Here is a 9,461-nt window from a genome sequence, read left to right on the forward strand (position 1 = left end):
ACCTCAAATCAATATGAAAGGGCTAACTCAACGCAAAAATAACATAAGCGGTGTTCTCCGAATGTAGGGGAGGACTCACCAATATGCTGAGTATGAATAGATCCTCAATGGTGCTACTAGGGCTGTTCACAGTTTTGGTTAAAACCAAAACCAAACCAAAAATTTAACCAAACCGAATAAAATAACTGATATTTGGTTTGGTTTGGTTTGGTTTGATTTTAAATTTGAATAATCGATAATATTTGATTTGGTTATGGTTATAGAAAAAAATAACCGAACCAAACCGATAATTATATACATAAAATTTATAATTATTTATATATATAATATTAGTTTTTCATAAATAATTAAAGATATTTTATACCTTTTAATTATTAATTTAATATTAATCTACTTATTTTTAAGTCATAACAATCCAAGCCCAACTCTCAAGCTCAATTATAAATTCTAATAAACACTAAACAACAGTCCAAGTCTAACAATCCAAGTCTATTAGCTCAATTCTCAAGTCCAATTCTAAATCCTAAATTCCTAATAAGCACTTAAGCAGCAGACAGCAACATAAGATAAAAGTTAAAACTTTAAAACTCTAGTATTTGTTTTCCTTTTACATTTATATTCCTCTCACGTTGGTTTCTCACAAAGTCACGGACTCACAGTCATAGACTAACAGTGAAGGCTCAAGAGCAACCTCAACTCCTCAACCCTAAGTACAAGATTTTCAAATTTTGAGAAGGTTTGTAAGAAATTTTTCAAATTTTAAATTGATTTTAAGTTGTTTTCTTTTTTTGTTTCGAATGTTTAAGTTGTTTCCTTTTCTGTTTCAAACCTCTATGAGCCGTGAGGAAAAAAGAGCTTCGTAAGAATTTGAAGAATGTAGAGAGAGAATATTTGAATTGTCTCGGCTAGTCATAAACCGAATAACCGAACCAAACCGAACTAAACCGACAATAACCAAACCCGTGGTTATTATTTTACTTGGTTTAGTTATGGTTTTAGACATTTAATAACCGATTAAATTGGTTTGGTTATGGTTTTAATCAATAACCAACCCAAACCGAACTATGAACACCCCCTAGGTGCTACTATTGACGATCTCTTAAACCTGTCTCTGCATCATGAAACGATGCAGGTCCAAATGGACGTCAATACGTGGAATGTACGAGTATGTAATATGGCAGAATGAAACATACCTCAAGGAAGAATAACGTTGGTTCAAATATCTCAAAATCAGAAAGATAAGAAAGACTCAATCAAAGTATCATAAGTCTAAAGTAAGAATACATTTTAGATAAGGACCAATCATAAACCCTCCAATCCAGTATAATCAGGTACGATACAATCCAATTAAGTCATTCAATCTAATCCATACTGTTAACTCTAAGTCAATCACATATCATCTAATCCAATCTAATCACATATCCAACCAAATCATGTACAATCCAATCATATATTCATCTAACCCAATTCGATCATATACACTCAACTCAACAATCAACTCAAAGGACTCAACTCAATAAATATACAAATTAAACTATGCAATGTTTTATAATTCAACTCAATCATCTACAATCACAATCAAGCCAATCATATCAAGCATAAACAATTCAATTGGGAGTTTCTCTAACTGATAACCATCACCATATGAGCGAGTGATAGTACAACAAACCGATGTTATAGCCGCATCCATTCATACCTTGCCAGGGTATGGATGAATCAACCAATCATGGATCTAATCCAACCAAGTCCTATTATGTCAGGACAATAAAATGGGAAGCATCCAACTTTAACGGTTCAATCCCCTCCTACATTTGGCGACGTAGTTTAATAGTTCGAGTATGGACTATACTCTTACCTAATTCAGTGCTCGATACTCCTCCCAAGACTCAATATGCTCATATCTATCAAGTGATTAAGATACTCAAAATACTCATTTAGTCTTATTGGACTCTTTTCAAAACTCAACTCAAATCTGGCCTCATTGGACATTCTTTTAAATTGACTCATCTCAAATCATCAAACCCTTCTCTTTAAAATTTATACAATCTCGACTCAATCTCAAAAATCGACATTTTAAAGTAGAAATGCTCAACTCATTTATACTCAAAATACTTGTGTTCAAAAATAATTAAAAGACTTCTCAAACTCAACTCATGCTTAAACTTTTTTTAAATTATAGATTAAAATAATCATTCTTTAGACTCAAAATAGTGTATAAATAGTTTATGCAAAAAGGTTCACACATTCTTTATTTAAAGCTCCTGCTCAAAAGATCATTTATTTTTAAAATATTTATAAGACTCCAATCAACTAAAGCTATGCAAATCACATACCACATAATCACATTAGACTCCAATCCACTTCATCACACAACATCCTCATCAACATAACCTCTTCATTCATATCATCATCAAATATAATTATTCACATCATCATCAAACATCATCATCACATCATCATCATCATCATCATCATCAAACATTATCATCACATTAATCATCAAATATCTACTCCAAAAATCCTTATTTTAGTCATATATTCAATTTGTAGAAGCAAAAGGACATTCCTAACTATCCAATTCATTCTTTTCATTCTAATCAAAATCATCCCTCTCAACCTAACTATCCAATACACAAAATCATCCCTCTCAACCTCAAGACTATTATGACAAAGAAATCTTATCTTGGGTTCATGTGAATGAGACATGAATCCATACTCCCAACAAAACTCAACTCAAGAATACAGTCAATACCTATAAATCTATATCCAAAGATACATTTGTAGTCAATAATATGAAAGATAAATATTTAGTAACTCAAGTCATTAAAATCATCCATCAATTTTTAGTATATAAAGATATTTTAGGGTTTAGGGAAAATTTCAAGAAAACCATCCTAAAAGGTTCAAATCTTTCACAACTCCTATCTAACATATACATGGGCATATGGAAGAACTCAATCCATATTTTAGGTTAACCTTACATACCTTGTGAAGACTTTTGAGGAGACCTTGATGTTAGGCCTTCAATGGGGGAGGCTTGAGTCCTTGAAACTCTTGAAGGCGCCCTTTGTTGGAGATGGATTTGGAGAAGAAGAAGAAGAAGAAGAAGAGAGGGAAAATATTAGGGCTTTTGGAGAGAGAGAGAGAGGGACTGAAAAATGGTCCCAAAAATGTCCAAGGATAGTGTATATATAATTTGGGGAAATACCCAAATTGCCGTTTCTCAAAAATCCAGAAAACAGGCTAAAAATACTCTTGTCGCGATAGTGGCGCGTCGCGCCACTGCAGCACCAAGTCGAATAGGCTTGAAAAACCCTGCAACCCAATAGTGGTGCGTTACGCTAAGGACCAAACTATTGAGGCTGATTTGTGGCGCGATAGTGGCACGTCGCGCCCTTACAGCGCCAAGCCTATATTTTCTGGGTTCTGGAAAATAGGCTTGAAAACCCTGCACATCTCATAGTGGCACACCGCGCCAGGGACCAAACTACTGAGGCTTATTCCTAGCGCGATAGTGGCGCGTTGCGCCACTGCGGCGCCAAGCCCAGGCTTCCTGCATTCACAACTTAGGCCTGAAATTTTGGCAGTACCCGTCCGTCTGAGGATCATCATATCTTTTGACTCCGAACTCCAAAAATTATACTCTTGGTGTCTTTGGAAAGAAAAATTGATGACCTTTAATTTAATAGGTCGTGGGCCACCCAGATCATCATATTTCAAATGATATGGTTGTTAGAAGTCGACCCTTATACCAACTCCTTCGACAACTTACCCAAGACGAATCCTTTTGGACTTAGCTTGGTACTAGGGATCCCTTATGGCCCCCACATCACCTCTAACACTCTTTAATTACTTAGAAACTCATCCTAAGTCATGCACACGCTTCACAATAATTGAGTTCGACCCTACACGGATACAAGAAAGGTCTGAATCTTAGGGAAAATTTTTTAGGGGTGTTACACTTTAAGTGTTCAAAAGTGGTATCTGGGGTGAAGCAGAGATATGGGTCTCCGAATGGAATTCTGTCTATTCCAACAGCTCCGGAATATGGAAATTGGCTTAGGAGAGTTTATGGAATTAGTTTTGGAGTTATAACGAAAATTTGAGGTCTTGAGTTGGGATTTTGAGGAATTTTAGGCCAAGGATTGACTTTGGTTTACTTTTGGAATTTCGATGCTCGGAATGAAATTCCAACTACTCTATTGGATTTTAGGGAAGATTTTTGGTCTAGAAGAAGTGTTGGTTGAATTTTTAGAGGTCCCAAGCCTGTTTTGGTATTTTGATGGCCTAAGTCGGTTTAGTTGTGACTTTTTGAGTTTTGGGTCAAGGAGACCTCCAATTCAAATTATGACAATTCCATCATCTTCGGAATGGCCAAATTAGGCTAGAAGCATGGTCGTTATGAGTTTCGAGGCAATCGATACGAGTTTGGGGCCATTTGGCTCTTTTGACTTTAAAAGTTAGCCTATTATTGACTTTGGTTAACATTCATGGAAAAAATGCTCGGATGAAAATTCTAATACCGCAGTTAGTTCTGAAATATCGAGTTTGGTCTAGATTGACTCTCTGTTCACTTCCTGAGGCTTTCGATCTAATCTCGAGGCCTGTTGTTGAATGTGGCTTAAAATGACACTTGGGTGTAAACGCACTTTTCATTAAAATCAACTAGTATGATATTTTTAAATGCGTCATTGAGTCCAGAACGTCGAATTTGGGTAGGTAGCATATCTTATTTACGTGCAAGGGGTTCAAAATGAATCCCGAACTCCCAGTCGGAGATTTTTTGGACTGTGCAAAACAAAGTGCAACAGTTGCTGGTGCACTCCCATTTTTGTGCATTTTTTCCAACTTTAAAACCCCATAACTTGAGTTCTAGAGCTCCAAATTGGGTGATTCAAAAGAAAAAATTGTGACATTTTTCAAGGAGAACATATTAGAAGCTCGGAAACTAAATTAAGGTAGTCGATTGAGGTAAAATCTTGATTCTAGTTGTTGCAATGCCCATTTTTGGAGTTAATTTTTGAAAAAAATTGAGAATTTATTTCTTCGTCTATATAAATCCAATTTTAGTGATTCAAGGGTCTACGTTTAATATAATTTTTTGGGAAATCCGTTGGTGAGCTCAGAAACTTGAGGGGAGGCTTCATGTAAGGAAAATTTACGAAACTAGTTGATACCTTTAGTCATTTTCAGATTTAATTTATGTTAAATTTTGGAGAATTGTATCTTGTTAATTTTAGCTCCGTTTTTTGTGATTTTTGAGGCTAAGTTTTGGGGTCCTTTGCAAGGAACGTTTAGTATGTCTGGTTTGAGTCGTAAGGGTTTCATTTGTGAGAAATCACTGATCAAAGATGCTTCCATATTCATCTTTTTTGTTAAAATTTGGGAATTTATTGCATGACCGATTCGTGTCATTTTTCAACCCCCAGGTTGTGCTCAAATTAAATTGTTGAGCTTGGGGTGCTGTTTTCGACTATTTTTAGGGGTCAATTCCGGACGCGGGTCTCACATTTTCTATTTTAGAGAACGAAATTGGTCCGTCTCCAAAAATTATAAAATTAATGTCTAAACGACCGTAAAGACGTTGTGATTCTATTTTTGATAGCTTCGTAGCATTTCGAGGTCATTCAGAAGGGAAAAGCTCCGGTACATTGCTTTGGAGCACACATGTTCAACCTATAGGTAGGCTACGACTTTCCTTCCTTTAGATTGAGCTTGAATGTGTGAAAGTATGTTGAGATTGTTGGAATTTGGATTGGGTAGCTTATTTTTATATATTAGGAGTTAGAAATCATGTTTTAGTCTTTCATTGGGTTTTTAGGATAATTGGAGGTATGTGATCGTTTCCGTTATTTTTTAGTGTTGTAAGTGGAGTTGAATGCATATGATGTTGTTATTGTGGAGCTTATTTGCCTTAGTATAGTGTCACGACCCAACTCTGTAGGCCGTGACTGGTGCTCGAGTTGGGCACCCATACGTACCTGTAGCCCCACTGTTTGGGAGTTCTTAATTTTTCTAGAAAGTTTTTCTCTCCCTCAGCTGTCCTAGTTACGTTTTGGTGGTGGAATCGTCTCTGAGAACTCGAGTTCCGGTTCGCTGCCCAGAGTCAGGTAATTTTCTTTTCATTTTTCCTTTAATCTTATTTCCTTCTTTTAGAATTATGTTTAATTGTTAGCTGTGTGTAGATGATTAGTTTAGGAATTATCTTTCTCGTCTTAGTATATTTTTTACGCTTTAAATATTTCCAGTAGCTTAATTGTTTCAGTAGATTATGAGGTCTTTATGTTAAGTATTTCAATTTGTGTTTAAAATTTTGCTCTTTCTATTATTGTTTCGATCTTAGCTTATTTCTCATCTCATTTAGTATAGAATATGATCTCATTTTAAATTGAATCTAGATTCCAAATGATAGCATGTCTCCAGTTCATAATTATTACAATCTCCCTCCCTGTTTCGTCTGAATTGACTATTGTTTGTTGTAGTAACATACTCGTCTAGTTCATAGCGTTAGAATGTTGACTTTATTTGGTTCACATGTTGTGTTTTGAATATCATGCGGTTTGATAGCTTATGTTTGCCTCTTGTTGGCTCAATCCTTGTTTTAGGATCATATGTCGTATGTCCTGCCTATTCACTAAGTTTTGGCTTAATTTTTGTTCTAAATGCTGATTAGTTGCTCCAAAGGTCTAACAGTTGGTTCGCCTCATTTATAATTAATTGACTGTAAAGGTAGTCTTTTCTCTAAATATGTTGGTTCAACTCACATGTTTTAATCTGCTGCTTGTCAAGATGTTCAGCTTAGTTTACCTTTCTAGCAATACCAAGTGCTTGTCTTAGTGTTAGATTCTAATCTTGACATGTTATTGCCCTTTTAGATGTATTTAGTACAGTTAAAAATGTTGCTTTTAAGTCGTTTGAAGCATGAATCCGGTCATAAGACTCGTCGATTTCTAGTTACAAATGTTGTGTTCTCGTATCCCTGTTTCCTTGTTGAATAGTCTTCTTGGTAAGATTACTAGTTTCGATTTCTTATTACTAAACAAGATGACCAATTTCTCTCTTTGTTTACACTGGTAGTGTAAATTATGTATGGTTTGTGACTTGTCTAAAATTCAATAGCGGTGGTTAAGATATGCTATTTTTTCTGCTAGCATGCTCCTTCCATTTTGAGTCACATGTCGAATGTAATTTGGTTTTTTACAGATTCTTGATCACTGTTGTATGCGATCCACTCTTACCATTAATTATTCATCGTTAATCTGCTTAGTTGTCTAAAGCATGAGGTTATTTATTGAAGTGTGAATGTAGCGATGTTTCATTCTGTCTAATATCTCGTGGGAACATGCTTCTTTGTTGACATTTTTCTTTTAGATTTCTTACTTATCGTGAAATGAGTTTATTGTAGCCCTCTCTTTTTCATCCTTATTTGCTCACTCTCTCTTCAAGATTTACATCAACTCCATGTGTATGATAAGTTGTGAAATGTTTCCTTTCTTTCTTTAAAATATGTTCAATATCAAAATTTTTAACTTGTTCATATCTAAGTCTTTAGCATGTTTAAGTGGACAACTATTTCAGCTTTGAGCTTCCTTTGGCATAATTTAATCAGTTTGAGTATTTTCATAGTCTGTTCTTAGTTAATTTTGGTTCAAAAACTTGATCTTAATATGATTTAAGCTTTTCTTTAAATCTGTTTTAAGTTGTAGTTGTTCTCCAGTTTCCCCGTCCCTAGTATTATGTCGAAAAAATTGCTCTATTTGTGGATGCTCGTAGTCCAAGTGTTCAGATCTGTTGATGTTGGTGGCTGGAATATTATATCTTTAGGTAGTATTTTGGTTCCAAATCAATTCTTTTTTTATTTCAAAATTTGTGTTGAACCTTGTGATATTAGCCACTCTCGTTACGAATGTTTGTTGAATTTAAAACTTATTGTATGTGCTGCCTAGGAGGTTGCAGCCATGATTTTGTCCAATTCTTTATTTATATTAGAGTTACATGCATAGTAAAAAATACATCTTGCTTCTGTTTATGTTTTGAAGAGTACATGTAATATCCTTTTCTTTTCTCTATTTATTCATGGTTTTGTTATAGTTTCCTCGCAATAATTTTCCTCCTTTTCCAATAACTATTTACTTATAGCTTGAAAGTCAGATATGATTGCTACTTGAATTGTTCTTATGTTATGTGAATTTATGTTTCAAAATCAAGTTAGATAATTTTAATTTTCTTAGCTCTTGTGTTCTCTTATTTGCTGGTGTGAATCTGTCACTCTAAAGATATAGCTCTTAAGGTTTATGGCAAATATTTAATTATCCCTGCCCTACGTATTCTGATTTTCTGTTGCTCAAATATATGCCTTGACTGAAATTTATGATTATGTTGTTTCTTGGTTTAAACATGACGGAAATGTATTAGGACTGGAAGTTGTCCTCTATGTTTCTGTTGATTTTTTCTTTCATTAGGAAGAGATTTAATTTACTTTGTTAAAAGTTGTTTGAGTTAAACTAGCCCCTCTTGATTATTTATTAATCCTTATTTCCTTCGTTTTTCTTTGCACGAACTATCTCGCGAGTCCACTGGACTCCCCCATTCTCTCAATTGCATCTCTTCTTCTCGAGTCAACCCCCGGCAAGCCGTGTGAAAGGGAAGCTAATATAGTTGGGTTAAAACCCATGAATGATAGCAGATCGCAGCAGCAGCCCCAAAGGGCTAAAATAATTGAAAGTATGGACTTAAAAGGGTCCTATTTGATCAATGGCTACGCGAAGCAAAAATGGGAGATGCCTTTTACTTTAATTCTTTACTTTATTTAGCGTTTTACTTTTGTGAATTCATGATATTTGTTGCTAACTTCTTGACTTTTTAATTAACTTGGATGAATCCTCAATGGGAAAATTAGAAGTTTTTCAATGATTTATTTTTATTTTTATTTCACTATCTTATTTACTCGAGTTAATTATGTATGCCAATTTGTCTTCTTAGACGAACTTCGGGACTTTGTAAGAATGACTTGGGGATTTTCTATATCGTTTCATAGTTGTTGAACAAGGTTTTTTTTAATCCGCGTTTGAATTTGAACTAATTATTTAGTTCAAAAGCCTAACTATGGATAAAATTGTTAAATTAGAATTATTTTAAAACTTTACGAGCGTCGAAAGAATTTTAGTTATTTCTAAAAAACAAGATTTTTCAAGTAATTCAAGCTTTCTTGAAATTAGCCAAACTTTAAAATTCACCGGTCAATCGCATGTTAGCGGATTCTTTAAGATGTGTAAATTTTTTTTAGAGGATTGTTTGAATCCTTACTCTATTTTGGTTTATTTAAAGAGTTTTTTTTGTTTTTAAATGGTTTCTTAATTTTTCTAAAATTAAGTGGCGACTCTAATTCCTATTTTTTCTAACAAAATTACTTAAATGAACATTTTTCGCCAAGTTATGAAACTTAGTTTTTGACATCGGAT

The sequence above is a fragment of the Solanum dulcamara genome, chromosome 9 (genome assembly GCF_947179165.1).
Source record: "Solanum dulcamara chromosome 9, daSolDulc1.2, whole genome shotgun sequence".
NCBI classification, from domain to species: domain Eukaryota; kingdom Viridiplantae; phylum Streptophyta; class Magnoliopsida; order Solanales; family Solanaceae; genus Solanum; species Solanum dulcamara.